This window comes from Dama dama, chromosome 29, assembly GCF_033118175.1.
Source record: "Dama dama isolate Ldn47 chromosome 29, ASM3311817v1, whole genome shotgun sequence".
NCBI classification, from domain to species: domain Eukaryota; kingdom Metazoa; phylum Chordata; class Mammalia; order Artiodactyla; family Cervidae; genus Dama; species Dama dama.
The window spans coordinates 71753333-71760621 of record NC_083709.1 but is presented as its reverse complement, the minus strand read 5'-3'; positions in this window follow the sequence as shown (position 1 = coordinate 71760621).

The window sequence follows — 7289 nt, the reverse complement described above, 5'->3', positions numbered from 1 at the left end:
ACATATACACATAGCACACGAGATTTATTTTATAAATATTATAGAGGTAAGAACCAGGTAAAAGTAAGGCATAATTAGGGAGAAACACATCACTGAAAGAATCTAGAAAGGTTTACAGGGGGCATTATAATTTTGGTGGGCTTTCAGCATCACCTGGGATTTGCTGAGTCAAAATCTGAGTAGGGAAAAATGACATCCAGATGCAAAGCATTCTGTTAAAGAACTGAAAACCTGCTTCTTTTCCGGGTCTCAGAAAAATGAAACCTTCAGTCATAGTCATTTCTTAGATGTGTTATTGTTCAAAAGACATTTTTATAAAAAAAAGATAGACTAGACTGAGGCTGTGTGTAAATTAGATTCCCTCCAAAATGTCATCACTTTTTGATTTTGATTAAAAGAAACACTTCCAACAAGATCCTACTGTATAGCATAGGGAGGGAACTATATTCAATACCCTGTGAGAAACTGTAACAGGAAAAAAATATGAAAACAAATGTATATTTGTATTATGTATATAATTGAATCACCTTGATATACAGCAGAAATTAGCACATTATAAATCAACTATGCTTTAATAATTTTTTTAAAAAGTATTTCCAAATGTGTGCCTCTTTAAAGGCATACCATAAAAGCTATGATTTCCCTAATTCCAAATCAGCTTTATCTCCCCTCTGCAGCCTCCTTCCACAGCCACCGGAGGATGAGGACTGGTACCCCAGGAACAGCCAGGGGCTGGAGCAGGAGGCGCATGTGAAGAACCTTCAGAACCCAGTGGAATGTTCGGCATTCTCTCTCATTTTCTCAAATTGCTTCCAAAGTCACCCATCTTCTGTCAGTATAAACAGTGAAAATTCTCAAGGTCACATGGAACCACGGAGATTAAAAACCAGAAGAAATGGTTTTGAGTCCCAGTTTGACAGATGGACTCTCTAAACTTGGGAGTTTAACTGGTGGGATGAGATCTGGGGAGATGGACTGGGTGGATACACACCTGGATTGGAAGCTCTGGGGAGAAGCTGGTGCTAGAAATAAAACTGGAACCTGTCAGAGAATGCAGGATTATAGGAAACCTATTGAGCTCCATGAAACGGTGCAGGATTATAGGCGATCAACAAGAAAAGGGTGGGTAAAGAGAAAAGGAGCAGAACTGAGGACACTGAACTCATTCATGAGATATTTCACCATGGAAAGAAGGAGCAGTAGATGAGGGAGAATGGCAGCAAGACTCTTGAGAAGGGCAGTTGGTAAAGGAAATCAGAAGAAGGCAGGATAAAACACTAAGACTGAATATACAAATGGAAACCTGGCCAGACCATATATAAAGCTAGAACTCTGACCCACTACCTGCAGTGACCTGACCAGGAGCCCAACCCCTTCTGTGTAATACCCACCCCAACAAGGCGTTCTGCTAGAAGCCAGATTTTAACTCTATAAGCGATACAGGAAACCAAACAATAACTTCTGCAATAATCAGCTCAAAATGCTCAGGACTTGATTAATAATTGGCAACTTCCCTAAAAATTGTGTCTTACTTCCATCTTCAGACCCACCAGAGAAAGCCAAATATGTTCGCCTAACTACTCACCTGGAATGCCACCCTGCTAGGTAGCTATCTGTCACTTGTCCACACCAAGGGCTTGCCCTCAGGGCCACCTGAGCCGCTCTTTACTTCCCACTTGCCCTGTCTGCCGTTGCATCTCCACCCAACACAAGTGGTAGTGGCTGACTGCTTTGCTGTGGTGAATCAATGGTTTGTTTTAATTTAGTTGGTCTGTGTGTGTTTCCACACATGACAGTTGAATGCTTCCAGAAGGCAAGCATGTTGATGGGCTGAGTGAGATGAGAAAGAAATGAATGTGCCCCGTGTACTTGGCAACAGGGAGGTCACGGGCGACCTTGGTGACCTTGTCATTTCACGCGAGTCCTGGGACAAAAGCCACATGTGAGTCAGCTGAACAGTCAATAAAGGTTAAGAAAACTGACACAACAAACACCAACAAATATTTCATGAACATTTTACCCAGAGGAAGAAAGGTAATTTGTACAGTAAAGGACTGCAAAATACAGAGATTTTTTTGTTGTCTGTTTTTGTTGTTCAGCCGCTCATCCGTTCCTGATTCTACCGCAGTTGCCAGTAGGAATGAAGGAGCTGATGAGAGAAAAATGCTTCTGTTTTCTTAATTAAGTGTGAACTAAAGCTATTAGCTGAGAATGAAAGAGAAGCTAGTTGGTGGGAAGTTTTCATAGACGTTTAGAGAGCAACTTACTGGAAAATATAGCAGGATTGCATAGCACAATTAATTGTCTCTTTCTGATTAGTGATCAAAAATTTAAAGTCAGTTTGATCAATCCAGTGATGAGATCTGTTCCACCTTCTTCTCCCCAAGTGCAGAAAGACTCACATTGTTGTTAGGTAGGATTGGATTTAGGGGGAGGCAAATGTATGGAGGCAGAAAGGATTTAAAGAGTTAAGAGTATTTTTGAGGAAGAGATCATAATGTTGTATGATGGAGTCTAACCTGAACAAGGAGGGAATTAAACCATGTATTGTTGAAAAACAGTCGCCTAGTGCTCGGTCTAGCTTCCCAGTGAGATAGAAATCTGGGGTAGAGATTCTGAAGCTACTGCACTAGAAGGATAGAACTTGTGGTTGAAATTTTGACTACTTAATAAACATATTTTGGAAATGGCACAGGTTCTAGTGATGACCACAGTTCTAAAGGTGTGATGCAGTGGAAACTGATGGAAGAGATTAAAGGGCAGGGAAGCAGTATAGCTATAGATCCCTGGTGTCATAATTCAAAATACTATAGGTTGTATAACAAACAATGTTCTCAGTTCCAGACCTCAGGAGTTCAGGAAATGTTACAACATGTATAATATTTATATTCCTCAAATCCACTCAGCTGAGATTTCAGGTTTCAATGACCTAGGTGGGAGAAAGTGACACCCCATCATTCTTGTCCCTCCCTCCCTCCAACCAGAGTCACATCAAGGTTCCAGCTGCTCCTGCAGTGAGTTCCAAGGGATCTCCTCTCCTACCACACAGCCTCTGCGGTGTACACATTGCCCACCTTTGGAAACGTTGCTGCCTTCTTGGACTTCCCATCACTCTCCCCTCTTTCTCCCTGATCCTCTCAGACACCAGACTTGCTCCTAAAGACTATCTTCTCTTGCATGAGGACCTGCAGAGAGCCCCAAGCAAGGAAGTAGAAAACTGGGTTACCAGAATAAGTGAGAGAGGAAGGGGAAATGCAGGAGAAGAAACAAGATTTAACATTTCCATAAATTATTCTGACAAAATTAGTATAGTCTTGGTGTTGGTGAATATATATGGTATTTTCTGAATACAGTAAGCATGCTCTAAAATGTAAATTGACTTCTGTTTATATAAGTGAATAAGAGATTTTGAAGTCTTATTATGGCTTTTCAAGTGCCTATACAAAAATCTAAGCACATAATGGCTCCATAATCAAACATTATTATTTATTTTTAGTCCAAAAGTCATTAGAGAGTAATTTTCTATCCTACTGACAAATTAACAGAAGAAAACAAAACAGAAATGCCTTTTACTTTAAACTTGCATTCAACTTTAGGAGTTAAGATAATTACAACATATCCATTCAATCAAAGGAAGCTCCCCACAAAGGAAGGAGTTATAATTAAAAAAACAAAAGTTATATTCTTGGTATTGAAAATGACCAAATAAAAACCCATCAAAGCTAGAAACTGAAGAAAAAGAAATTCATTCTCAGGAGGTATCCAACTTCCCCTGACCTCTCTTTGTAGCTTCCTGGGGTTAAGTCATTCTTATCTGTCCTTTATAGAGAATTAAACTCTAAAAATGTAAATTAAAAGTACACCATGAGTATTTCATCGCTGACTGCACCTCTGTGAGCATGTGGCTCTTCTGGTTCAATCTGAATGGCAGTCCCTGGCCTTGCTGGGTGATGTGGGGCATTCTGACACCGCGTCCGCTCTGCTGTGGGAGACGGTGGGTGGGCATGACGGTGCCTCCAGGAGGATTTGTGCATATTACACCGCCAGGACCATGACAGATAAACAGTGTAAATGAGAGGTTTAAAAACTGTCATGCGATCCTTTAAAATAAAAGTAAACATAGTAAAGATGAATATGGTGAAAAAACTAGAAAGGACTCTCTAGAAGGATACATAAGGGGCTACAGAGGCCCCGGAGGCAGTGAGGAGTGGTGACAATGAATGTGAACCTTACAGATCTGGTAACTGGAGCTCCCAGAATCTCAGCTTTCCTTTCTATTAAGAATCTTAAGCCCACAAAACAATTCAGATTGTCCTTTGACTGAATAGATAGTTAGTGTTAACCATTCTAATCCTAGTGGTAATTGGTGTGTATGTTGCCTGAATTTAATTTTATTAACTTAATTTGACTTATTTTAATCAATTTATTAACAAATATAACATTTTAATAAATATAAAAATATTTCTATTAAAATAACAGAAAATAATATAAATAGCAAATATTTTGAGGCTACCCTGGAGTACAAGAAGTAAAACATCCTCAATGTGTTTTTTCCTATTGTTAATACATGTGCATGTCTAAATAGCATATTATTTGAGTTTTGTTTGTTCTTGGAATTTTTAAAAAAGATATTACAATAAATGTTGTCTTTTTCCACTCAACAGTGTTTTTGCATGATATGCTCAGTTTGTCCTGCAGAATTGTAGCACTTTTCAAAAAACATTTATTTATTTTAATTGGAGGCTAATTACAATATTGTGGTGGTTTTTGCCATACATTGACATGATTTTAAAGCTGAATCCAGCCTCTGTACACTGACACCAAAATAAATCTTGAAGACAGAGTTTTGGATGAAGTAACATTCCTTCAGTCCTGAATGTTTTTGGCAACAGCTGATGATGGCAAACTGCAACCTCTCTGGAACGGAGGGTGCTTGTCAGATAGTTAACACCTTTCATTGGGTGGGGGTTTTAGTTCAGCAGAAGAGCTCAAAGATAATGGAAGATCAGTTCAGTTCAGTTGCACAGTCAAGTCCGACTCTTTGCGACTCCATGGACTACAGTTAGCCAGGCTTTCCTGTCCATCACAAACTCATGGGGTTTACTCAAACTCATGTCCATTGAGTTGGTGATACCATCTAACCATCTCATCCTCTGTCTTCCCCTTCTCCTCCTGCCTTCAATCATTCCCAGCATCAGGGTCTTTTCAAATGAGCCAGTTCTTTGCATCAGGTGGCCAAAGTATTGGAGTTTCAGCTTCAACATCAGTCCTTCCAATGAATATTCAGGACTGATTTCCTTTAGGATGGACTGGTCTGTTTGGATCCCCTTGCAGTCCAAGTGACTCTCAAGAGTCTTCTCCAACACCACAGTTCCAAAGCATCAATTCTGCAGTGTTCAGTATTCCTTATAGTCCAACTCTCACATCAATACATGACTACTGGAAAAACCCAAAGCTTTGACTAAACAAACCTTTGTTGGCAAAGTAATGTCTCTGTTTTTTAATATGCTATTGGTCATAATTTTTCTTCCAAGGACCAAGTGTCTTTTAATTTCATGGCTGCAATCTCCATCTGCAGTGATTTTGGAGCCCAAAAAAACAAAGCCTGTCACTGTTTCCATTGTTTCCCCACTATTTGCTGTGAAGTGATGGGACCAGATGCCATGATCTTAGTTTTTGAATGTTGAGTTTTAAGTCAACTTTTTCACTCTCCTCTTTCACTTTCATCAAGAGGCTCTTTAGTTCTTCACTTTCTGCCATAAGGGTGGTGTCATCTGCATATCTAAGGTTATTGATGTTTCTCCCAGCAATCTTGATTCCAGCTTGTGCTTCTTCCAGTCCAGTGTTTCTCATGATGTACTCTGCATAGAAGTTAAATAAGCAGGGTGACAGTGCACAGCTTTGATGTACTCCTTTCCCAATTTGGAACAAGTCTGTTGTTCCATCTCTAGTTCTAACTGTTTCTTCTTGACCTGCATACAGATTTCTCAGGAGGCAGGTCAGGGGGTCTGGTATTCCTATCTCTTGAAGAATTTCCACAGTTTGTTGTGATCCACAGAGTCAAAGCCTTCGGCATAGTCAATAAAGCAGAAGTAGATGTTTTTCTGGAACTCTCTTGCTTTTTTGATGATCCAACAGATGTTGGCAATCTGATCTCTGGTTCCTCTAACTTTTCTAAATCCAGCTTGAACATCTGGAAGTTCATAGTTCACGTACTGTTGCAGTCTGGCTTGGAGAATTTTGAGCATTACTTTGCTAGCATGTAAGATGAGTGAAATTGTGCAGTAGTTTGAACATTCTTTGGCATTGTTTTTCTTTGGGATTGGAATGAAAACTGACCTTTTCCAGTCCTGTGGGCACTGCTGAGTTTTCCAAATTTGCTGGCATATTGAGTGCAGCACTTTCGCAGCATCATCTTTTAGGGTTCAAAATATCTCAACTGGAAATCCATCACCACAGCTAGCTTTTTCATAGTGATGCTTCCTAAGGCCCACTCGACTTCACATTCCAGGATGTCTGGCTCTAGATTGGTGATCACACCGTCATGGTTATCTGGGTCATGAAGATATTTTTTGTATAGTTCTCCTGTGCATTCTTGCCACCTCTTCTTAATATCTCTGTTTCTGTTAGATCCACACCATTTCTATCCTTAATTGTGCCCATCTCACTTGACATGTTCCCTTGGTATCTCTAATTTTCTTGAAGAGATCTCTAGTCTTTCCCATTCTACTTTTTTCCTCTCTTTCTTTGCATTGATCATTGAGGAAGGCTTTCTTATCTCTCCTTGCTATTCTTTGGAACTCTGCATTCAAATGGACATATCTTTCCTTTTCTCTTTCCTTTTCATTTCTCTTCTTTTCTCAGCTATTTGTAAGGCCTCTCAGACAACCTATTTGCCTTTTTTGCATTTCGCTTTCTTGGGGATGGTCTTGATCACTGCCTCTTGTACAATGTCATGAACCTCAGTCCATAGTTCTTCAGGCACTCTGTCTATCAGATCTAATCCCTTGAATCTATTTGTCACTTCCACTGTATAATCATTAAGGATTTGATTTAGGTCATACATGAATGGTCTAGTGGCTTTCCCTACTTTCTTCAATTTAAGTCTGAATTTGGCAATAAGGAGTTCATGATCTGAGTCACAGTCAGCTCCCCGTCTTGTTTTTGCTGACTGTATAGAGCTTCTCCATCTTTGGCTGCAAAGAATATAATCAATCTGATTTTGGTGTTGACCATCTGGTGATGTCCATGTGTAGAGTCTTCTCTTGTGTTGTTGGAAGAGGGTGTTT